Raw genomic sequence first — 25,643 nt, 5'->3', positions numbered from 1 at the left:
CTAGGGACATACAAATAACCAAATCAACATTAGACACAGCAAACTATAGCACACAGAGAGCCCTCGTGAAGAGCAAAATGGGTGAATTTGCTGTATCCTCCTGACTCTGTTTCCCCACAGAGCCAGAGGCCATTTGTAGCTAAGACTTAAAATCTGCACATGAATTGCAGGAAGGACTCTTCCTATCTTAGAGCTGCCTTGTGAGAAACGCTGCAGCACTCACTCAAGGGAACTCATGTCTTTTCTCCCTTTGCTGAAAGCTAAGTTTCTTTCTGTTATTGTAACAAACCAATAATAATAATAATAATAACAATAATAATGCTTATAATAAGACTAAAGTATCAGACTAGTCATAAAGTCAAGTCTTAATATTTAGCAAACAAATCTAAACTTGTCAAATCCACTAGACCTAAGTTGCTTTTTGACGCAAATCTTGAAAATGCAACATTTGACCTTTGACAGGGTTCTTCTGTTTCCCAAATTCAGAGATGCTATCCACTCAGGGAAAAAAAAAAAAAAAAAGCACTCCCTCCAAAATCTGTTAATTTCTCGTTGCCAAACCAGAGAGACTGAGGATACTTCAGTCCTGTTTCCTCCTCTGCTGCCTCCTTCTCTTTTTTATTTTAAATAATAAAAAGAGGATAATTCTCAAAACATATATCCATGTATAGCACATAGTTGACCACTGCATATTCTTCTTCCTCTTGGTAAATTATTCTTCCCCAAATGATTTTGATTTTTTTTTGGGGGGGGCATTAAACCATGAAAATAAGGGAGATGTTAAACTAAATGATATTTTTTCCCAGAAAAAAAAAAAAAACAAATAGCTGCACCAATGTAATCCCAAAAGAGTACCAAGATGAGATAATTATACAAAATGTGAGGAAAATGCATATTCAAGACAAGATCTTTCTACATATGGATAGTAAAACAGAAAAATGAAACAGACCTAGAGACCAAAAGCCAAGGAGGGCTTCAAGACATGAAATTAGCTGGGGCTACGGAATAGGGGCAGAAGCTGGCAACTGACTGTGGTTGTCTCCATAGCTGCAGTTGGAGGAAACCATGTAGCGTATCCTGTGCAAGCCCATTGTTTTAAAGAAACAAACTCTAAACCCTGTTCTCATTTCCCTCCAGTGCTTAGAAGGGAAGAGATTATATCCAACCTCCTTCAAGCTAGAACCTACTCAAATTAGCTCACCTGATACACAGCTGCAAAAACACACAATGCACAGAATTCTCAATTTAGAGCTCTAAAACAGTAAGAAAATATGTATTGTATTATCTTCTCTCTGAAAGTCTATTTTAAAAAAAAGAGAAAAGAGGTGCCAAGTACTTAAGTAAGAGGGATACAAGACGGATTTGGTAGGAAAGAGACGGAAGGGAAGTAAGGGCTGGAGAAATTCTCTTCCAACTTTCCTGATGTGATGATCTGAGAAAGATGTATTTCCATGCTCTCAAATCAGTATCTGTCTGAATTATAGACACTATCTAAATATTAAGACTCTTCCTATGTGAGAAGCCACACACAAAGTGAACACACCATTAAGCAGCAAACTGTGTGTTAACGACAAGGGGCCCTTCTGTTCCTATGTCTTTTTATACTTAGCTTCAATAGGAAGAAATGAAGCAAGTCTTCCCATTTCTACTTCGCCATCTTGTTTTTTTTATGCTGTTTATTCACAGGTCTGAAGAAGTCAACTCAATTCTAAAAAGTATTATTTCTCAAGGTTAACACAAGACACTTGCAGGAAGCTAATAAATAATGCTATGCATATTATGGTGATCCAAGTGTCAGAATATAAACCTTAATAAGAAACTGGAATAAAAACTGAAAAGAATGCAAGCTTTTAACTTTTTCATTTTCTCCTCTCATCTACCATAAAGTACAACTAACAAAAGCAACAAGAATAAAACACCAGAGATAGTCAATATAGCAAGTACCAGATCTTGTTTTTTACTATGGGAAAATCTGAGGCAAGAAAGGATTAAAAACATTTTACTCTCTTAAGAAATTGTAGACTGGGCACAGTGGCTCATGCCTGCAATCCCACCACTTTAGGAGGCCAAGGCAGGCAGACCACAAGGTCAGGAGTTTGAGACCAGCCTGAACAACAGGGTGAAACCCCATCTCTACTAAAAATACAAAAAACTAGCCAGGGGTGGTGGCACACGCCTGTAATCTCAGCTACACAGGAGGCTGAGGCAGGAGAATCGCTTGAACCCGGGAAGCAGAGGTTGCAGTGAGCCGAGATCACGCCACTGCACTCCAGCCTGGTGACAGAGCAAAACTCCATCTCAAAAAAAAAAAAAATTATAATCAATCAACAATAACAACTGAATTCTCTATTAGCAGATCTTTTGTTTGTTTTATCTAAGTGCTAAGGTGTGGTAAGACACAATTTGCCTAAAAAGAAATTCAAAGCTTAAAAAACTCTGGCTTGAAACTAAAATTAACATCTTAAAATTCCAAGTAAAATCTATTAATAAATAACAAGGCTTTCTGTTAGGGAAAAATCCCAGGGAGGTTAAGTGGTTTTTATATATTCCTTGTCTTTTAGTCACAGAACCAAAATGTTTCCATGTGATTCTAGATCTAGTTCTTTACAATGGCATGGCTGGTGGGTGGGTATAAAAATTTAGCATTTTGTTATTCTTTTAAAAGAAACTTAAAATTGGAAGGGACTGAAAAGATTATCTAACTCCATCTAACTCCAACCACCTCATTTCACAAATAGTGTAGGTTACACTTTTAGAAGAACCAGTTCTTGAATAAGGAATATCTGAGAGCAAAGAAATAATCTTAATATACCATTTGCTGGTTTGGTTCCTGAAGCAGGCCTAGGTACTGAAGGAGGGACTGGATTGGTTCAGTTCTAAGATGGAAGAGTTGGGAGCAGTATATCTAGTATCAGGACCAGACCCAGGTTTTGTGGGAATGAAAGTTACTCGATGTTGGGCTCCTCTTTAAGAAAAATAATACAAAGTCATAAATAAAATGAGGCCTGAAATTTCATATTTACTAGCCCAAGAAATTAGATCACAAGAAGTTAATAGTGACTTAGAGATTGACATACTTTTCTTCTGAGATATCTTCAGTTGGTTTAGCAGAAATGAGTATACAGAAATGTTTTCTGATTCTAACCTGGCTTCCTCTCTCCACCTGGAACAATGAACAACTCCCCAAACTCCCAACATTCATAGGAGCTGATGCTCATGAAGGCTCTGAATCTTAAGCTTCATTAGCTTCACTGTAAATTCACCTTTGGGTAGGATTCCCCATTAGATGCTCATTAAGCCTTTTCAATGAAACGATCCATTTTAGCAGTCCTAGACTATGAATCAGGAGATACGAACCTGAGCCCAGGCTCTGCAGCCAACACTCTGTGACACTAAGAAAGTCAATATACCTCTTTGGGCTTCAGTTTCCTCCATGGCTGCACGACATGGTTGCCAGGGTCTCTTCTAATTATACTACTATTCAATGCTGAACACCTTGGCCTACCGTATCTTCGGTGTTGCCAGTCTTAGTAAATGCTATTGCCATTGTTCAAACTAAGAATTCTGAGTCTTCCTTGACTCTTGTCCACTTCTTCCCTCCAAATGTAACCATTCTCTAAGTTTGTTGTTGTTTGAGGCGGAGTTCTGCTCGTCTCCCAGGCTGGTCTGCAATGGCGTGATCCCTGCTCACTGCAACCTCTATCTCCTGGGTTCAAGCAATTCTCCTGCCTCAGCCTCCTGAGTAGCTGGGATTACAGGTACCCACCACCACACCTCGCTATTTTTTTTAAAAATATTTTTAGTAGACATGGGGTTTCGCCATGTTGGCGAGACTGGTCTTGAATTCCTGACCTCAGGTGATCCACTCACTTCGGCTTCCCAAAGTGCTGAGATTACAGGTATGAGCCACTGCACCCAGCTAATCTCTAAGTTTTATATACCTCTCCCATCTAACCTCTCCTCAGCCTGATCTGGGCTACATCACCTCTTATCCAGAAGACCTCAATGCTTCCAACAACTTTTTTTTTTCTTTGAGACTAAGTTTCTCTCTTTTTGCCCAAGCTGGAGTACAATAGCAGGATCTCAGCTCACTGCAACCTCCACCTCCTGGGTTCAAGCAAACCTCCTGCCTCAGCCTCCCAAATAGCTGAGATTACAGGCGCCCGCCACCATGCCTGGCTATATTTTTGTATTTTTTAATAGAGACAGGGTTTTACCATGTTGGCCAGGCTTGTCTCAAACTCCTGACCTCAAGTGATCCACTTGCCTCGGCCTCCCAATGTGCTGGGATTACAGGTGTGAGCCAACGTGCCTGGCTTGCTTCCAACAACTTTTCACAGCATCTCATCTTGCTTTCCTCAGGTCACCCTTTACATTGCTGCTGTCAGGGTATTTTCAAAAATAGCAGTCTAAACAGCTTTCCCCACTCCTTAAAACATGTCTGTGGCCTCTCACTGACCTTAAAATAAACTTTAACTTTCAAAATATGACTTCTAAGTAAGAATGGCCTGAATCCTGTGCTCATGTTCAAACTAGATCGTGCCAGTGCCCCATATCCTCTCACAATTCCATGTGAACTAACATGTAATATCGTCTCACTGACATAAGGAACTTCAGTATTTGTTGATCGTCTGACTGAATGACTGTAGTTATATTGATGATGGGCTTTTCCAGGCATTAACAACATGTTTCAGTTACGTGAGCATTTATTATAACTAGCCTCTTGAGTCACATCACCATACCCTGAGAAACTGCAATCTACCAGCATTGCTGTGTTATCAAATTTCAATTTTAGGAATGACATTCCAAATACTTTGGATTTCCTCTTGAAAGCTTAGGCTGATTAAAGGATTAAATGTTACACATAATTCAATGCTGTGTAACCCTTTTGTGAGGGCTGAGTAGTTGTAAAACATGTCTATGATCTAATCCAAAGGTTTATTGATTTTCTTGTCCTTTCATTCAAGAGTGTTAGCTTTCATGCACAGCTCTGTGGGATTTTTGAAGGTTGGCCAGGACACTGCAGAGATCCACTTCCCATTCTGTCAGTTTCTTCTATTTAGGAAAAGATGGCCCTAGGTCAGTGCAAATATAACAGGGTACAGATTTGGAATCAAAGTCTGAATTCCAGATCTTTCAGCTATTTCCTTTGAGACCGTCACAATTGCTTCCTCTGTGTAACAGGAGCAAGGCCAAATAGAGTATGTATGCTGGCAGAGTAAGGGCTAATGCTAGAGGTTGAAAGGGCTGGATTCTGGTTACAGAGCCAATTTTAACACCTTATATGACTTTAGTTAATTCATTTAACCTCTCTTTAATATTAAAGGGGATTGAGAGAGAGATCCAAGATGGCTGATCACTAGCAGCTCGGGCTCGTAGCTCCCAGTGAAGGCGCAGAGAGGACGCCACACTCTTAGACGAGTTTTTGTTGCTCACGGACTAAGAGATTCCCAGCGGAGGAGCCCCACGGGTGGCCAGGGCGACTCTTGTGGCCAGTGTGGAGGTTTTGCTGGTGCCTCAGCGCGGCAGTTCTTGGTGCAGAGTCCAGAGATTCCTGGGCAGAAAAGCACCATCAATCTTAACACCGCTGTTTTGGCCGGCGCAGTGGATTGCTCAGATTTCGGCGCTGGGAATTAACAAGTTGGACGTCTGCTCAGAGACCTACTTAGAAAGTCGGTAATTACAAAGACAACAGAGGGATAAATATATAATGAAGGGAAGAAACCAGCCTAAAAAGGCAGAGAATACTCAAAGTCAGAATGCCTCTCCCTCTACAGGGGATCGCAGTTCTTCATCAGCAATGGAACAAGGCTTAATGGAGAGCGAGTGTGTTCCATTATCAGAAGCAGGTTTCAAAAGGTGGGTGATAAGAAACTTCTGGGAATTAAAAGAACATGTTCTAACCCAATGCAAAGAAACTAAGAACCTTGAAAAAAGGTTTGACGAAATGCTAACGAGAATGGACAATTTAGAGAGGAATATAAGTGAATTGATGGAGCTGAAAAACACAACACGAGAACTTTGCGAAGTATGCACAAGTTTAAACAGTAGAATTGATCAAGCAGAAGAAAGGATATCAGATCTCGAGGAACAGCTTAGTGAAATGAAATGAGAAGACAAGATTGGAGAAGAAAGGATAAAACGGAATGAGTAAAGTCTCCAGGAAATATGGGACTATGTGAAAATACCTAATTTACATTTGATAGGTGTACCTGAATGTGACGAAGAGAATGAATCCAAGTTGGAAAATACTCTTCAGGGTATCATTCAGGAAAACTTTCCCAACCTAGCAAGGCAGGGTAATATTCAACTCCAGGTAATACAGAGAACACCACAAAGATATTCTTCAAGAAGACCAACCCCAACGCACATAATCGCCAGATTTATTAGGGTTGAAATGAAGGAGAAAATACTAACGGCAGCCAGAGAGAAAGGTCAGGTTACCCATAAAGGGAAACCTATCAGACTTATAGCAGATCTCTCAGCAGAAACCCTACAAGCCAGAAAAGAGTGGGGACCAATATTTAACATCCTTAAAGAAAAGAACTTTCAACCCAGAATTTCATATCCAGCCAAACTAAGCTTTATAAGCAAAGGAAAAATTAAATCTTTTGTGAACAAACAAGTACTTAGAGACTTCACCACCACCAGGCCTGCTTTACAAGAGCCTCTGAAAGAAGCACCATACATATAAAGGAACAACCAGTATCAGCCTTTCCAAAAATATATCAAAAAGCAAAGAGCATCAACACAATGAAAAATTTACACCAACTAATGGACAAAACAGCTAGCTAGCATCAAATGGCAGTGTTAAACTCATATATATTCAAATTGGATAAAAAGCCAAAACCCATCAGTATGCTGCATCCAGACCCATCTCACATGCAATGATACACAAAGACTCAAAACAAAGAGGAGGAGGAAGATTTACCCACCAAACAGAGAGTAAAAATAAACAAATAAATAAAAAGGAGGAGATGCAATTCTCGCCTCTGATAAAATAGACTTTAAAGCAACAAAGATCAAAAGAGGCAAAGAAGGACATTACATAACGGCAAAAGGATCAATGTAACAAGAAGAGCTAACAATTCTATAGATCAACGAGACAGAAAATTAACCAGGACATCCAGGATTTGAAGTCAGACCTGGAACAAGTAAACTTAATAAACATTTATAGAACTCTCCACTTACATACATTACCACCTCATACCTATTCCAAAAGTGACTACATAATTGGAAGTAAATCACTCCTCAGTAATCGCATAGCATTTCATAGGTTTAAATGAAATATTGGTTGGCTGCTTGTTTGTTATTTTCTTCCCTTATTCCTTCCTCTCGACATTAAGTATAATTATTGGTATAAAAGAGGTTTTCAATACCCATTACTAAACTGCATGCTAGCCTGGGCAAGAAAGCAATACTCACATTCTCTCTCTCTTTTTCTCTTCCTTTTTCTTCCTCTTCTTCATTCTTTTCTTTTTTTCTTCCTTTTTTTTTTTAAAAAAAAAACCCTTGTAATCCCCATTTTGAAACTAATTGTATGTTTCATACTGAAAACATAACTTGTCAGTTCATAGACAGAAAGAATAGTGAGAGAAATGACCCTTCCACAATCAGTACAGCAATTTTAGTTCTTTTCTCTCCAGAATATGCACTACAGACCCACAGTCTTATACCATTATAAAAGCCAAGAAAAGACAGAGAAGTGGGGAAATTCTCACCGTTCCTAATGACTACAGACACTCTAGATGGTTCATTCAGGAGAAAAATTTATTTTACAGCATAAACTCAAAGTGAGGAAGGAGTTAAAATTTACGTCTTTAAAAAAAAAAAAAAAAAGGTAGGGGGGATTGATAAAATTAGAATTTCCCAGGCTGGGTGCCGTGGCTTCTGCCTGTAATCTCAGCACTTTGGGAAGCTGAGGCGGGTGGATCACCAGAGGTCAGGAGTTTGAGACCAGCCTGACTAATATGGTGAAACCCCATCTCTACTAAAAATACAAAAATTAGCTGGGCATGGTGGCATGTGCCCGCAATCCCAGCTACTTGGGAGGCCGAGGCATGAAAATCGCTTGAACCAAGGAGGCAGAGGCTGCAGTGAGCCGAGATCGCGCCATTGCACTCCAGCCTGGGTGACAGAGCGAAACTCCATCTCAAAAAAAAAAAAAAAAAAAAAAAAAAAAATTAGAATTCCCCTTCTGGAGATACCATAATCACGAAGGTGGTTTTCCCAGGGCGAGGCTTATCTATTGCACTCCGGATGTGCTGACCTCTGCGACTTCCCCAAATGTGGGAAACGCGACTGTATAATTTGTGGTAGTAGGGGACTGCGTTCATGCTTTCCCCTGGTGTTCTTCTGAAAAAGAAAAAAGAAGAAGAATTCCCCTTCTAACTGAATTATCATGAACTGACTTTGAGTTTTTATTTGTCATTCTCCTAAGCATTTTGAGTAACAATCTATATACCTTCTCAACTATCATTTAAAGCAGTATTTCTTATCTTTCTTCTTTTCTCTTGGCCATAGAGTTTGTGACTTGCCCAAGATCGGCTAGGTGGGAGGGCTGAGATCTGAACCTGAAGAGTCGAGTCTAAAGCTCAGTGCTATAGACAAGAGTAAACAGATACCTGTTCTCATTACCCATCATAGCTGTGTAGAGACTTACAGTGCTGACAGGTTTGAGTTGAATGTTTCAGAGATGAATTACTAGGGGAATAAAGAGAAGGGAACAATCGCTAGCTAGATGCACGTGGGGACCTTTTCAAGCTCTTACAACCAGCTAGGTGCTTTACACACAGTATGTCATTTAAGCCATTCTACAGCACTGGGGAGATGTTTTTGTTGCTCTCTAACAGATGGGGAAATGTTTTTGTTGTTCTCTAACAGAAGAGGAAAATCGGCTGGGTAGTACATATTTAATCCTGGAGCTTCTTGGCTTCTTATCTGGAAGTGGGTCCTTGAAGGATGGCTTGTGTCAGCTCTTCTACTATCCAGGCTGAGGGGTTATCTTTGTATCACATTCACTGAGATCTCCGTGGATTCCACAAGCAGAGAGCACAAACCCTTGCTCGCCCCTCAGCAGGTATAAAACATGAAGGGGTCATGTTCAGAAAAGAAGAGTGAAACTTCCCAAAAATTTACAACAAGACCACCTGTCTTCTCCTCTGCTAATGGAAGACTTTCTTAAACTGAAAATCACTCCAATGTCCACAATTCAAAGAAAGGAGACTTTCAGTAAAGAAGGTTAAGGAAAGTGGAAACAAATGATACCTCTATTCCATGCGGGAAGTCAGTTGCAAGAATGGATAAGTATGTCCTGGATGCTTCTCTCACTTTATAATCCCTTAATCCTAAATCAAGACACCAGTGAAATTTAGAAACCCAACACCCTGTCTGCCCCAGAAAATGCAAATCCCCCGGGAAAGAGCCCACTTGTTTCCTGGGTCTGTGACAGGGCTTGGGGCCGATGTGAATCACTCTCTGCAAAGAAAAAGAGCCATTGCTTACAACATGGAGTAAGAATGCAAGGGGATCTTGTAGGTGACTCACAGAGTCCCTGGGGGCAGGAGAGACCAGCATATCTGCTAGAGCTGTCTCCTGCTGCTGCTGTTGCTTGCAGCTCTAGGGAAAAAAAAAAAAATCTATTTTCTTGAAAATGGAACCTTTTCTTTAGGTTTCCTTCAATTTTTTTCTCCCCTTAAACCATCCAAGATTAATGTGGCAAAAATAAAATGCCCCACAGGCTGCTTATTTTGACGCTTACTACAGCACATAAAAGTGAAGAATTAGCATGGAATGAATAATTTATTTAGTGCTTTACGTTGTTTTAAACAAATCATTTCCATGAAAGGAATGTGTATTCAAGCAATAAATCACTGTTTAGCACTCTTTCAGGAGGAAAGATACCACTTGGCAGAATTACTGAATGGCAGTGCCTGGCAGGGAGGCAGGTACAATAAAGATAAAGGTGATGTCCTTGCATAAGAGGAATCTGCTTGGATCTAGAGTAGGTTGGAGTGAGAGTCCATCATGAGACTCTTTCTTCCATTTACAAGGTTAAATGAGCACCTACTTGTGCTACTATATTTCATGTTATGACTAGCACAGAATAATTGCTATGACATCATAGCTATTATTATTTATTTTATGATTGCAGTTACTGTGGGTCAAGCACCGGGCCTAAGTGATGGCGATATTCCACTGCAACAAAACAATGAGTTCTTTCTCTTAAATTGATCTTTGGGGTCTTCAGATAATTTTATATAATATGATATGATGATAAAACTGTATGCAAAATGCCTAGTAGGGGGATGGGAATCTAGAAAGGTTTTATAAAGATGGTGTCACTGTAGCCAGGCCTATTTAGCCAAAGGGCTAGAACATGTGAAGCACATTCAATAGAGAAGTCTTTGTGACACCAGAGGAATGCAGGTGTGAAGCTCAGAGATGTTTGGGTGGAGAGTGAGTGTGGAGATGTGGGGCAACTCATGAGGGTGAAGATGGAAATGAGAGAAGGTGACAGGGGAAGCTTCAAGAGAGATCCTTAAGAGGCAGGATGACGTTCACAGGCTCTAGAGACTGTGGCCTCTGGAAAAATCGGCCCTAGACACCAGAAATCAGAACCCGATTCAGTCTCCAAAGCAAGGTTTTGAAGCTGTTCTTTATCAGCCTTGCTAATCACCAAACCTATCTGCAGAGGAACTACAGGAGGGGAAACTGGTTCAGGTCAAAAGAAAGAAGGACCCTGGTACTCTTCTTAAAATCAAGTCAAAGGTGGAACTGCTCTATTACCCCAGCTTTATGCTGTTTTGAGAATGAAAATGCAATCCAAGGGTTTGTTGAGGTTGGAAACAAAATAGTTTTTTGGGAGCTAAACTACCTCAAATTACACATTTCAAAACATCTCTTCTTTTTTAACTGTCAATGCCACAAACAAAACCTGAGGTCTAACACTCACATCAGCAATGCCTGTAGTCCTCCATCACTCCTGGCAACTCCTGACAATTAGTCCAAGCTGATAATTTGTACCGCTGACAACACAGAAGGCCAAGGGCTTGGTTTTTACACATCAAGGGAAACAAAACACTCCTATTCTCTCAACTGCTTCAAGGAGTTTCTCAGTTATCTCATTTCCCTCTGATTTAATTAATAATAGTAACAGTATGTCTCCCTCACAGTTTATAGATATCCAAAATTTCCCAACCTTACCTTAAACGGTTTAAATGAGAACAGACTTTCAGTTTCTTTTAGGTAGTTTCAACTTTGCCAACATTTTGCTGAAAGCTGAAAACAACACTTCTGGCTAATAGAATGAAGGTGACAGGCACTGAGAAATGTCATGAATCTGACGCTTCTCATCACCTTAACAATATTTGCTGTTTTATAAAAAAAACTATCTTGGTGTCAGCATTTAATTTGGCTCACAGAAAACTCAAAATGTTGTTGGTTCCCAGCCAGCCAGAAATGCTTTACCCTCAGGAAGAAATTAATCAGTGAACAACTTATCTATCGAAGGTTTACTATGTTCAAGGAATTGCTGGCTGACCCTGTGGGAGAAAAAGAGATACACAGAATGTAATTTCTGCCATGCAGGAGTTTACAATCTAGGTAGATTCTGATTGTCACTCTCCTCTTCAGAAACACTGAAGGTTCCCTTGCCTCTACAGGATTAACTCCTGATTCTTCAGTAAGACATCCAAGGTCCTTTGTATACAGTACATTATCTCCTTTCTAGTTTTGTCTATTGCCACTTCTTGCAATTCTGCAGTCCTGTAATACTGACCTTCTTGGTATTCTTGGAACCACAGTGAATGTTCAGGCCCCTGGAGCTTTCTCAATTTCCAATACACAGTTTAAAAGCCATCTATCTCCTGGCTGGGTGTGGTGGCTCATGCCTGTACTCCTAGCACTTTGGAAGGCCGAGATGGGCAAGTCACCTGAGGTCAGGAGTTTGAAAGCAGCATGGGCAACATGGTGAAACCCCGTCTCTACTAAAATACAAAAATTAGCTAGGTGTGGTGGTATGCACCTATAATCTCAGCTACTCAGGAGGCTGAGGCAGTAGAATCACTGGAACCCGGGAGGCTGAGGTTGCAGTGGGCTGAGATCATGCCATCGTACTCCAGCCTGGGCGACAGAAAGAGACTCTGTCTTTAAAAAAAAAAAAAAAAAAAAAAAAGCCATCTGCTCCATGAAGCCTTCCCAACCTCTCTCTGGGCAAGAAAGTCTGTTGCTTCATCTGTTTCATTTTTGTTTTAAATGTGCGTTTCAGGATATGGGTGCAGAACATGACTGTTTGCTACATAGGTATACATGTGTTGTGGTAGTTTGCAGCACCTATCAACCCGTCATCTAGGTTTTAAGCCTTGCATGCATCTGTACTAATCCTCTCTTTCACCTTGCCCCAAAACCCCCAACTAGCTCCAATGTGTGTTGTTCCCCTCCCTGTGTCCGTGTGTTCTCATTGCTTAACTTCCACTTGTGAATGAGATTGTGCAGTGTTTGGTTTTCTGTTCCTGTGTTAGTTTGCTCATGATGACGGCTTCCAGCTTCATCTGTGTCCCTGTAAAGGACATGATCCCATTCTTTTTTATGGCTGCATAGTGTTCCATGGTATATATGTACCACATTTTCTTTATCCAGTCGATCATTGATGGGTTGGTTCCATGTCTTTGCCATTGTAAACAGTGTTGCAATAAACATATGTGTGCATGTGTCTTTATAGCAGAATGATTTATATTCCTTTGTGTATATACTCAGTAATGGGATTGCTGGGCCAAATGGTATTTCTGGTTCTAGATCCTTGAGGAATGACCACACTGTCTTCCACAATGGCTGAGCTAATTTACCCTCCTATCAACAGTGTAAAAGCATTTTTGTTTCTCCACAGCCTTGCCAGCATCCATTGTCTCTTGAAATTTGTAATGATCACCTTTCTGACTGGCATGAGGTAGTATCTCATTGTAGTTTTAATTTGCATTTCTCTAATGATCGGTGATGATGAGCGTTTATTGGCCAAATAAATGTCTTATTTTGAGAAGTGTCTGTTCATATCGTTTGCTCACGTGTTGATGGGGTTTTTTTCTTGTAAATTTGTTCAAGTTTTTTGTAGATTCTGGATATAAGCCCTTTGTCAAATGGGTAGATTGCAAAAATTTTCTCCCATTCTGTAGGTTGTCTGTTCATCACAGTGAACAGACAATCATCTGTGCTTCTTTAGTTTGAAAGCAGCTTCTTTAGTATCGTGTTTCTATTATGGCTGAAGCAAATTACTTTCATTATTTGTTTAACCTGTGTCATTCATGAATTGTGAACTTGTTCCCACTAAATTTTGTTTTGTTTTTATAATTTCTTGTGCTACCACAGAACCTGACATAAAGAAAGCACCAGTATATCTCCTCAATGAACACTTATACAATATACAAATATGCATCTTTTAAATATGAGCCAGTATGGGACAAACAAGATTATTTGTGCTGGAATACCAGCAACCTTGACACAAAGTAGGGCTTCAATAATAATTTCTTTAATCCAAATCATAAATGCCCACTGAATATCATAAAGAATGGTGAATTGAGTATTGCTCTGTAGAATGGTAACATACTCTTTAAAATGTCAGAGTTCTAGTGAGCATGGTATGTTTATGGTTCATCATTTTAACCAGCCTGGTTGGAGATCACAATGGTGTTAGAAAATACGATTAGAAAGATAGAGGATGGCATTTGTGAGTGGTCTCTAATTCCAGGCTAAGAAATCCCTAGAAGTCTTTATGTGTATGATAAAGTATGGAAAACGATTATAGATTTTTGAGCACAGAGGTGATACATACAGTACTAGAAATACAAAGTTTAATCTGACAGCTACATAAGGAATAGATTAGCAGGTTTTTAAAGTTTTTCTTAAAAGACTAAATAGTAAGTATTTTAGGTTTGTGGACCACAAAATGTTTGTCATAACTACTCAGTGCTGCAATTCTATCACAAAAGCAGCTATAGACAATATGTCAACAAATGGGCATGAGTATGTTCCAATAAAACTTTATTTACAAAACAAGCAATGAGCCAGATTTGTCTGCCAGGCTGTAGTTTGCCAACTCCTGGACTAGCGAAATAAGTGGTAGAGAAGACATTTAAGAATCTATTCAAATGTACTAGTATAAAATTTTGGAGGCTTGGCCCAGGGTGGTAGGAGTTTTAAATGGAGCCAAAAAAGAAAAAATGTTACAGGAAAAAAAGAGGGTGAATGATTGCATACTTTATGAGAAAAGGTAAAAGAATATACAATATCTTTTCATGATTTTAAACAAAGAGAACTGGGGGAGTAAAGGCACCTTTGACAGGCAAGGTCTTCTTAGTTACCCACGCTAGAGAAACTTCCTTAGGATGTTTGGAAGACGGCAATTTGAAAAGACGTGCACGTGGAACCCAGAGTCAAGATAATCATAGAATTCTAGAGAATTTTGATGCTACAGGGGTATTTAGAGATGATTTAGTTCATTTTATATTTTATCAGATGACCTGACCAGCAAACAACAGTGGCCTCAATCATGTTTGGGTTGTCCCACGCAATATTAGCCCTCAGTATGTTTCTAAAACAAAGTGACTCAGTCCAAAAAAAAAAAAAAAAAAAAAAAAAACCTGGATGATCTGGAAATCCTGGCTTACATTCCCACATAACAAAATTAGCTGGGAGAGTGTGGCAGCTACACCCTGCTTGAAGGATGAGGGCTCTCCATTCAGTCATGGAGCGCTCTACCATCACTCATGTGGCCCTCTCAGGTATTTAAGTTTGCATGGGCTGATTTCGATGCACAGGCTGATTTTGATGCGTAGGCTGTGGAGTCAGACTGCCAGGCTGGTACCCTGACTCTGCCACTGTGGGAGGTAAGTTAAGCTCTAAATGTTCCAGTTTCCTCATCATGAAAGTATAGAATATTGTCAGCTCCTACCTCATAGAATTATGATAATGATCAAGTGAAATACTGTATGCAAAGCTCAGCCACGTGGTAGTCCTTCAAATATTAGATATTGTGATTATATCATGATGGTGAATGAAAGCTTTTAAAAAGTTAAATAAATTGCCCAAGTCCACACTGGCAGTTGGTGGCAGATCCAATAACAGAACTCATTTCTCATGAATCTAGAGCAATTTCCAAAACCCTGAGCATATTCCACCAGAAATACATTGAGGATTATTTGTAAAACCTAACCAAGGCATGCCCTGAACCAAGAAGGAAAACAAACAAGAAAAGCAAATCAGAGATGATGTTGGGCCAAGGTGTCTTACTACGTCCGTGGGTTATCCCCAAATGTAGGACACTGAAACAAACATAATAATTGTATGTCTGTGATCTACTTTTTTGCCAAAGCCACATAAAGGAATTATAAACACTTCTTCTACCATTGGTAACAGAGTAAAAATGAGGCCATATATTAAACCAAAGTTTGGTGACTTTTAGTTGCATTCTATCCTGGAGGACAGCAGTAGCTAGAAACATTGGCAAAAATACCCTGGAGCAATTCTGTCCTGTTCATAAATTCTCAGTCCCTGCCTGTTTCAAAAGTGGAAGAGAAAAAGTGCTGAGTCAACCAACTTTCACTAATTAGTTCTATCTGGTGACTGTAAATCAATGACGAGCAAACTTCTTATACCTTCACCCAGGCTGAGAAGTTTTTCTGCCACTCACCATCTTATCACTCTGCCTGTAAGTGGCCTTGCTGAGCTTTGTCTAAATTGTATCCAGTGTTCCTGTTATACATATATTCCTTCTTTTCTGCAGCCTACAAGAAAATATGCTGGTGGTAGCTGTTTGTAATAAGCTGAAAGCTTCATGAGACCAACTCTAATGCAAAGGTCATATTTTCTGAGCTGTTTATAGATTGCAATTTGTAAGGTTATAATGTCACATGCTGTCAATAATTCAAAGTGGAGAATTACAACTGTTAACAGGTCATCAATTCTTCATTCTTCTCCTTCCACACTCATTCCCCAAAGGGCTTTAATTTATTTCGTTTAAGCTTGACTCCTTGAACTTTGAACCAAAGGTTTCATTTGTTTATGTTGGAAAAAAAACTAGATGGCACAATGCAAGCAATTCCTTAACAAGTTTCAAGGGATCTGAACCAATAAAAAGATCACAATTTAGATAGGAATGATTCAGAAAGTCTATTTTCCAGGAGTGCAGTGTTCTAGAAAATGTGTTTATGTTATCAGTATGCAAGAGGCTTAACTTACCCCTCCCTCCAGATAAATAAATAAATAAAACAGGAAGGAAATGTTGCTGAAAACACTGCTGAAAGCTAAAGGAGTTTCAATCTGTTTGCAAGAATGCATTTGTGGTAATTGTGTGCCACCAGGAGTCTATCCAAATGCTTTCTTTGGGAGAGTAATTAAATCTGAATTCCAGTGCAATTGTGAGTGCTGAGCTTGTTGCACCTGGCTTTTTGAGGTTAAAAACTTTTTTGAGAGTCTGATGAGAGCTATGGATGTAACATACACCCCTTCTCATAAACGCCAGCTGAAACAAAGTTCTGGGAAAACCTTCTGAAGTTCATTTATTTAACTCTAGGTAAAGAACTTCAATTATAGAGATGCAGATGATCTTTCTCATACAACCAACATTCTTTCAAAATAGAGCACAGAGGCAGATGATGTAATCTTTTCCCTCGGTGTACTTATAATCTCAGAGGACTCAAAAGAATAACTGATTTTTCATCTTTGAGGGTTTTTTTCCTCATCTCCAACAACAGCCTGAGGCATACTAAAAAATGGTCGTGCTCAGGAAAATAACCAATATCCCAAAGAAGACAGCGGGACAGGGCTCTCCATTACATTGCCAAGGAGCATAGAACAGACGGTTTTGCCATTTGTTCCTCCTGTCCCTTTCCTGTGAATGCCTGCCCAGCTACTCGATGCTCCTGGTGTCTGTTAGGGTTTGAAGGTCTCATGGATCACCTACGAGAAGCCCAAGAAATGGTGTAAGCCCAAAACATCCATTGTGGGTACCTGCTTTTGTGGAGTTCCAAGTTCCAGGTCACCAAGAACCAGGCATCAAAACATCAGCTAAGGCACAGTAATTTTTTCTGTTAAGAATTTAGGTACCTAGGAGTTGTCAGGTATAATTTTAAAAATTGGAACATAGGCTTCGATTAGATTGTGTAGAAAAAGTTGAATTAGATTCTTTAACCAGAAGAAAGGTCATTACTGAAATCTAGTGAAAGAAAATATAATCTTTAGACTCAACCAAGACTTAATGCCTATGATTTTCACTGTGCTGACACGTAAGGATACTATTAATTTGTAGTGTGTGTATACATACAGCTACGTAAATATTGACACAGAGAAATTGCTAAGAAAATTGTACTTCTGCCTTCCATGGTAAGGATCCTGTAAGGCTGGTTGCCTCGCTGGGAGCTCGGACACGCCCCCTCCCTCTCCAGGCGCTCGGACACACCCACCACCCCTCCGGGCCTAGAAACTACGTCACCACTCCACACCCGGCACCAAGCTCTGCACTCAGCACCTAGCTCGCCATTAAAGGACCCTGCCAAAATTCAAAAGAAGCCCTGCCAGAACCTGCCCAATAGCATTTTGTCCCATCCAGGCCCCGCTCCCTCTAGGCAGCCCGCTCACCGGAAATTCCGCCTACCTGCCAATAGCAGTTTGCCACATCCACGTCCCACTCTCCCACAACCAATCAAACGCCTCCACTCCCTATAAAATCCCACATCTGAGAGGAGTCCTCGCGACTTCTCCGGCCCCTTCTGTCGGACAGCAGAACCTCGCCCAGGAGCCGATTAAATTTCTTCATTTCAATAACTGGCCTCCATTGCCTCTCATTTAAACCTTACAGATACTTTTTCAACATACTGTATATTCATTAGCCAAGACAGCTTAGCTTGAGATTTCACAGTATGTTAGTCCGTGAAATGCAGAAATGTAAACAGAGAACTGTGCCCAGTTTCAAGGATGACAAGCTGGTTTAGATTTTAAGGGGGAATAGGGGGCACATGTCTTTCATCAGACTACTACCATTTCCAGAAATCTATCTGAACTCTATATTTAAGAACAATGTCTTTTCAAGGCATTCAACTGTTAAGATAAACTCTCTATTGCTTTGAGTTTCTTATGGATTTGACTTTGCCCTCAGTTCCTTAAAGGGATCAGCATCACAGGTAAAAGATACAGCCAGGATGATTAAATATTCTAGAAACAACAAAGCTTTAGCTTGCAAATTGCAGTTTACTAAAACTGCATTCCAAAATTATCAGAATATTATCAGTTCAAAATTCACCCATATTAACATGTTGCTCTCCTAGTGTTAATCTCTTAAGAATAGAAAAATAACCAAATAAAGAAGATTTGATTAGTACTGAAGGCAGCCTATTCAGAGCTTTTTGATACCAGAGATCTTATTATATTCCCCTTATATCACAAGTGCCTAGCTTCCTGGCACAGAGATTTAATAACTGTTGATCAAATGAATGAAATACCAAAGGTGCTAAGAACAAAAGACATGCAAATGAGTGTTGATTTTTAAATACTTATTTTGGTATCAATATACAGCTTATTTTCTCATTATCTCAGAGGAGGTTTTATATATATATATATATATATATATAGAGAGAGAGAGAGAGAGAGAGTTGCTATTATTTACAGTTATACTCTAGTATTATTTTCTTATATACTATACCTCATAGGAAGTAGACAATCTAATGTATAGAATTCTAAAATCAGAGGAAATGGTTCTTCTCTTTCCATAGGACAATCAGGACTCTATCAGCACTGCTTTTATTCTGTGATTCAATAACTGAACACAGTCAGCTATCTAAGTAAGAAGTGCTTCCTATTTCCCAAGGACTTATTTGTCTTCTTCACTACTAGAGGTTCCATAATCAACACTGCCCATGGCCCCTGAAACCAGATTTTGTCCCTCTTGGTAGCCATTCTAAGGAATAGCGTTCCCTGGTAAAGACTTAAGCTCCTACATATGTTGCCATCTGTGCTGATTTTACTACAAAACACTGAATTGAAGAACTTAACACAGAACAGCAGCAAGAGCAAAACTGAAGCCTAAATCACCTAAACCATAGCAGTTATAGGAAATTTTCTAGCGGGGCAGCATAATTCTTGTTACCTTTAAGTTGTCCAGAGCTTTAATGGCAACTTGTAAAGGTCACACCTAACTTGGTATTCCTAAGTAGGTTGATAATTAACAAGAAAGCCCATGAAATATGTTAAAGAAAGGCCAGTTATTAAAAAAATTGTAAATGTAGGAACTAATGGCTTTTAGCATTTCCTGGGTTAATGGAAATTAACAATACACATTATGTATCCCACAACTTGTAACACATATTTTATAAGGCTGACATATTTTAATGAATTATAAAAAGGAACCATAAAGACAAGGACATCCTACTGAAGTATCTCAATAATCAGAAAGTCGGATTTTAGGAAGATAGCATGGCATCTTACAGGCGAGAGTGATTAGGTTTTTTTTTTTTACATATTTCTCCCAGGGACACAAGCTTATTTACTATATCACAAGCAAATTAGCAAATTACCCAACAAATGTCTAAAGCGATTCTGATTCCTTTGCAAAACTTTAGACAGAGCTAAACAAACTTAATTTCTCAGAAATTAAATAGAGATTACCATTCTTAATTGTAAAAGTTACTATTACCACCATCATTTGTGTGGTAGTAAAGGGTAAGAAATTAAATTTTCTCCTTATAGACACATACTTATATACTTATTTCACAGCTGATTTCAATCTCGAAACCTCATGAACACAGGTATATGACGAAAACATTAAACACGAACTGCCTTCTCATTAAGTTGTTGAAAAATATAGGGTGAGCAGGCGTGGCGTGGTGACTCAGTCCTGTAATCTCAGCACTTTGGGAGGCCGAGGCGAGCAGATCACCTGAGGTCAGGAGTTCGAGACCAGCCTGACCAACGTGGTGAAACCCCGTCTCTACTAAAAATACAAAATTAGCCAGGCATGGTGGCATGCGCCCGTAATCCCAGCTACTCGGGGGGCTGAGGCAGGAGAATCACTTGAACCTAGGAAGTGGAGCTTGAAGTGAGCTGAGTTTGCGTCACTGTACTCTGACTGGGGCAACAAGAGTAAAACTCCATCTAAAAAACAAAAATAGGGCAAGCAACTCATGTATTGTCAGAGTTCTATGATTGTCATGCATGTCCTCCAATGACTTGTGAGTAGACACATTACATGAAATATGCTATAAACCAAGTTGAAGTTATCAGAGGACTTCGATTTAAAATTAAAGCGTATTTTTTTTCTTATAAAATATATCCTTATGTCTTATGATACACAGAAAACCCTGAATTATTTATGTGCAAAAAGCACTCTAAATGCCTTGAAGAAAAGTATTGAAAGAGGGAAGGAAGTGAATGTCTGCAGAGTGCCACCTATGTGCAAGCCAGCACGTGAAGTCTGTTCATGTACTATTATTTCATTTAAGCTTTCACAACAGCCCTACAATTATTGGCAATCTTATAGATGATGAATATGTGACATAGAGAGTCCCCTTCCCCAAAGGTTCAGTCATTAAGCATAAGACACAGGACCTAATCCTTGTCTATCTCTTCATAGATCTAGTATGCTCCTTCCACATGTTTGTGTTCTACTGGTGATCATGATGGAAAAATTAAAAGTTAATAATCAAGGCCAATTAAAAGTTAATAACCAAGGCCAATTAAAAGTTAACAATCAAAAGTTAATAATCAAGGGAGTGGTGACATTTGCCTGTAGTCCCAACTACTTGGGAGGTTGAGGCAGGAGAATGACACGAACCCGGGAGGCGGAGGTTGCGGTGAGCGGAGATCGCGCCACTGTACTCCAGCCTGGTGACAGAGTGATACTCCGTCTCAAAAAAAGAAAAAAAAGTTAATAATCAAACTCATATTAGCTAAGAGTCATATCTAAAATGAATTTTGAAACAATGAATACCAGGAGCTTGATTATGATATGGCTAGATGTGGGTTCCTTTATATCTCTATTAAATGTGTAAGTTTTAAAAAATTTGGGAACTTTTAACATATACATGATATATTCATACACATAGCATGTATATACATATATGTATAACCTATATATACACATACATAAGTACAGCAAATGTATATACAAACACACATATAAAAAAATACATGCGAAAAAACGCCAAATTTGGCTTAAAAAACTCACATACTTAAGAAGCTCAGCAAACCCCAAGTAGGCTAGATATAAAGGAAACCATACAAAGCCATATCATGGTCAAACTGCTAAAAAAAACCCCAGTATTCATTACTTCCATAATTCATTTTAGACATGACTGTTATCTAATATGAAGATGATTCTTAAGAATATATATACAACCATATGCATACATGCATATGTGTGTGTGTGTGTGTTTGTGTGCATGTGTAACTTTTTTATACTCCATCTCTCTCTCTTTCCTTTCTAATACTCTATGTACACAGATTGTAAATTGCTTGATATTTTCTCACAGGTCACTAAGGCGCTGTTTATTTTTTGAGACTTATTTTTTCTCTTTGTTCCTCAGATCGGATAATTTCTATTCGTCTATCTTCAAGTTTAATGACCTTTCCCTACACAGTCCTCATTCTGCCCATTCGATAAATACTTTCATTTTAGATAGTATGTTTTCAGTCCCAGAATTTCTATTTTGCTCTATTTATGATAGTTGCCATTTCTCTCCTGTAACCCCCTTCTATTCTTTCATCTTTTCCTTCAAGCACTTAAATATATTTACAACAGTTGCTTTAAGTCTTTGCTGTTAGCGCTAACAACTGGGCCATCTTCAGGTTGGTTTTTCTTGGTTACTTTTCTCCTTGACAGCGGGTAACACTTTCCACTTTCTCTGTATGACTAGTAATTTTTGATTGTTCATCAAACATTACAGATGATGCTGCAGGGAACGGGATCTTTTCTTCTTCTGAAGCATTTTTTCACTCCTAATAGGCTTTTACAAGATTACTGGCTGAGTGGCTCACACTTGTAATCTCAGCACTTTGGGAGGCTAAGACGGGTGGGTCACTTGAGGTCAGGAGTTCAAGACCAGCCTGGCCAACATGGTGAAACCCTAGCTCTGCTAAAAAGATAAAAATTAGTGCGGTGTGGTGGCAGGCACCTATAATCCAAGCTACTTAGGAAGCTGAGGCAGGAGAATTGCTTAAACCCAGGAGGCAGAGGTTGCAGTGAGCCAAGTGCACCATTGTACTCCAGCCTGGGCGACAGAGCAAGACTCCGTTTCAAAAAAAAAAAAAAAGAAAGAAAGAAAGAAAAGAAAATTACTGTCTGATAAACTGGAAGGTGTAGAGGCTTAGCTTTACACTTTCTTTGGATTTTCGCTTAGGCTTCTGGAAAATTCCTTTATTCTGGTATATAGTCTTTATTTGTAAGGTGTGTTTTAATGGAAGGCTTAGGTACTTACTAAGCTCCTTTAAGATGGCAGAATTCAAACTCCAAAGTCTGTTTCCCTACAGTGACCAGAAACTGAAATCCGTTCTCAGCTCTTTCAGTCGTAACAGCAGTTTCTATCAGTTGCTCCTTAGAATTCGGGAATCAGCAAGTATTTGATGCAGATTTTGAGGTTCTAACTTCCATGGCTTCTTCATTATTGGGACTTCACAATCTCTAGCCACTTTGGAAGCCCCAAGTTCTACCCATGGACATCTTGTATGCTGCAGCTCTCTTCTTGATGCACAGCCACCCAATGCCTTATGGACCCAGGAGTGCTCTCAGGGGAGAAACTGTATAAACATAGTTCCCTCTATAGCGGTTCTCCTCTCTCATGGGTTAAATGCCTTTCGGTTTCTGTCTGTTGTTGATCTGTCTCCAATGCCTTCAAACATATTTTCTTCTTCCTCAGAATGTATAATTATTATCTGCAGAAAACCTAGTAATAAGCTGTTACAACATCATTCTGGAGCTCCTTCTTAAAATAACAACTCAGTCTTTTTCAAGTGCTATCTACTTTCTTAACCCTATTTTAATTAAGATAACAATTATTATATCACAAAATCACTTGCTCACTTATGTTATAGGAAGATTTTTCTTTGCTTTTCTGAATTTATCCAAGACGAATTCCCTCAGGGCCAACTTTAACAAAAAGTGATAAAAACAGAAATATACTGATCCTGTTATAGTAAAGGCCATTTTACCAGACACATCTTCCTCTCTTACTATATTACAGAAGAATATGGCAAGCTATCAATCTGCCATTTCTTTCTGTGCCCTGTGACTTTTCTGTATTGTGTCCAATTAAGCCATCAAAAGGAGTAGTGGGAAAGGCAGATGCTGATCTCTATCTCACCTGACAAATTTGGACAGCATCTTTTTTCTATAAATTAAGAATCAGACCATGCCCACTTTCACCTGGGGAGCAAAGGAATCTAGCCACTTACTTCCAAGTTCTAAAATGGTGGTGGATTTAAAATTATTATTTTTTTTCAGATGTGTAACCAGAAAAAGGACAGCATCCATCTCTCAGCTGATAAGAAGGCTGGTGGATGAAAAATATATTATCTCTGGCTAAGGTAGAATGCTTAACAATAGCTGGAATTAGAGGGTTGAGAATTACACCAGTCTCTCAGTTGGACTTTTTAGTGTCTAAGAAAATCTGCCTCCTTCTGGAGAGAACCCCATATCTAGGGAGCTACTGGGCCAAAAAGTGGGTTAAAAAAAAATTTTTTTTTTTAATTCTGCAAGAAGGTCACCTTTTAAGGCTAGTGTGAGACAGCTCCTAGAAAGCTTTTGACTGCCTTTCCAGAATTATACACTTGCATGATGCCTGAGAATTGGTAGAACCAAAAAAAATGCATTAATATTTAACACTCATATAGCACTATAAATGGTTGTAATGCTCTACAATAAATAAAAAATCAGGTCTCAAAATGTGCCTTCTTAACACAATTGTAACATTGAAATATCTTCAGAATTTGTAATAACCTCCGGGGGAAAAAGGTAGAAGTTCCATCACTTAAAACCATAGTATGTTAAGCAAAGTGGTGGAGAATATTGTATAATACATAATCTGGTACTGATGAGACAAGGATCAGACTTCCCTAGGAGGGCCTTTTTTCCTTTAATTTAAATGATGTTAGAATACTGCAAGTGCCAGCTGCGTGTGGTGGCTCACGCCTTTAATCTCAGCACTTTGGAGGCTGAGGTGAGCAGATCACAAGGTCAAGAGTTCGAGACCAGCCTGACTAACATAGTGAAACCCTGCCTCTAGTAAAAATACAAAAAAAATTAGCAGAGTGTGGTGGTGTATACCTGTAATCTCAGCTACTCATGAGGCTGAGGCAGGAGAATCGCTTGAACCCAGGAGGTGGTGGTCTCAGTGAACCAAGATTGCACCACTGCACTCCAGCCTGGGTGACAGTGCAAGACTCCATCTCAAAGAAAAGAATACTGCAAGCGCCTTCCCCACAACTCCCCTAGAGGCTGTCTATCTCCTTTGGCAGTACCCTGATTCTGTCAAGTCTGCTAACAGAAGTAACCTTGATGTATAGGAATTTAACTCTCACTCCTCTTCTCTACTACCCATCTTCAAGCAGGGTCTGTTCCTTGTTTCCATTCAGCAAGGCACTTTTGACATTTTCAGGACCACTTGTTATGCAATTTTCCCAGTAGTCTTTCCACTTTCCAATCCCCATCCTCTCTTCCTTCTTGCATAGGGCTTTCCGGTTGCAGCAAGAGGGAGGCACTGTATCCCTTCATTTATATAACTCATTCCAAAGTAGAATTTCTCTTTATATACCCATGTTTTCTTAATTCAGCCTGATTCATGTTGCAGTTAATGCTAAAGGTCAGTTTTGAACAGGTGAAAACAAGGGCCACCTTACAGACATTTCTTTTGCAATGAAAACACCTCTGGGGTAGTATGAAGCTTTGCTTTTTAGATGACCTCTCAGAAGCAAGTAGCAAGAGGAGACTGTTACTCTCCTCACGTACCTGATCCAGTCATGGTCTGCCAAAGCAAACATTTACCATTCTAAAAACAAGTCCTTCTTACAGATTTGGAAGTCTACTGCTATTTCAAATTATCGTGTGTGTGTGTGTGTGTGTGTGTGTGTGTGTGTTTTGAAATGGAGTCTTGCTGTGGCCAGGCTGGAGTGCAGTGGTTTGATCTTGGCTCACTGCAACCTCCACCTCCCAGGTTCAAGCAAATCTCCTGTCTCAGCCTCCCAAATAGCTGGGACTACAGGCACCTGCCGCCACACCCAGCTAATTTTTTGTATTTTAGTACAGACAGGGTTTCACCATGTTGGCCAGGATGGTCTCTAACTCCTGACCTCCTTATCTGCCTGCCTCGTCAAATTTTTCTCTTTTGGAGATGGAGTCTTGCTCTGTTGCCCAGGTTGGAATGCAGTGATGTGATCTCGGCTCACTGCAACCTTCGCCTCCCAGGTTCAAGTGATTCTCCTGTCTCAGCCTCCCGAGTAGCTGGGATTACAGGTGTGTGCTACTGCACCTGGCTAATTTTTACATTTTTAGTAAGACAGGGTTTCACCATGTTGGCCAGACAGTTCTCGAATTCCTGACCAAGTGATCTGTCCACCTCAGCCTCCCAAAGTGCTGGGATTACAGGCGTGAGCCACCACACCTGGCCAAA

At 39.6% G+C, this 25,643-nt stretch overlaps 1 protein-coding gene and 1 non-coding gene across 5 annotated transcripts in view; one reads left to right on the top strand and one right to left on the bottom strand.

Annotated features, from left to right (window-relative positions):
- The window catches only part of SORCS1 (sortilin related VPS10 domain containing receptor 1), a 591,753-nt gene that overhangs the window by 387,867 nt on the left and 178,243 nt on the right, over positions 1-25,643 (bottom strand). The gene's annotated exons all lie outside the window — the stretch shown is intronic.
- On the top strand, positions 8,186-8,347 carry LOC135274108 (U1 spliceosomal RNA). The gene has a single exon (XR_010341916.1). It is a non-coding gene; the product is annotated as a U1 spliceosomal RNA (small nuclear RNA).

The sequence above is a fragment of the Aotus nancymaae genome, unplaced genomic scaffold, assembly GCF_030222135.1.
Source record: "Aotus nancymaae isolate 86718 unplaced genomic scaffold, 86718_ANA_hifiasm-v0.15.2.pri h1tg000010l, whole genome shotgun sequence".
Lineage (NCBI taxonomy): Eukaryota > Metazoa > Chordata > Mammalia > Primates > Aotidae > Aotus > Aotus nancymaae.
This window is presented reverse-complemented; position numbering and strand designations above follow the sequence as displayed.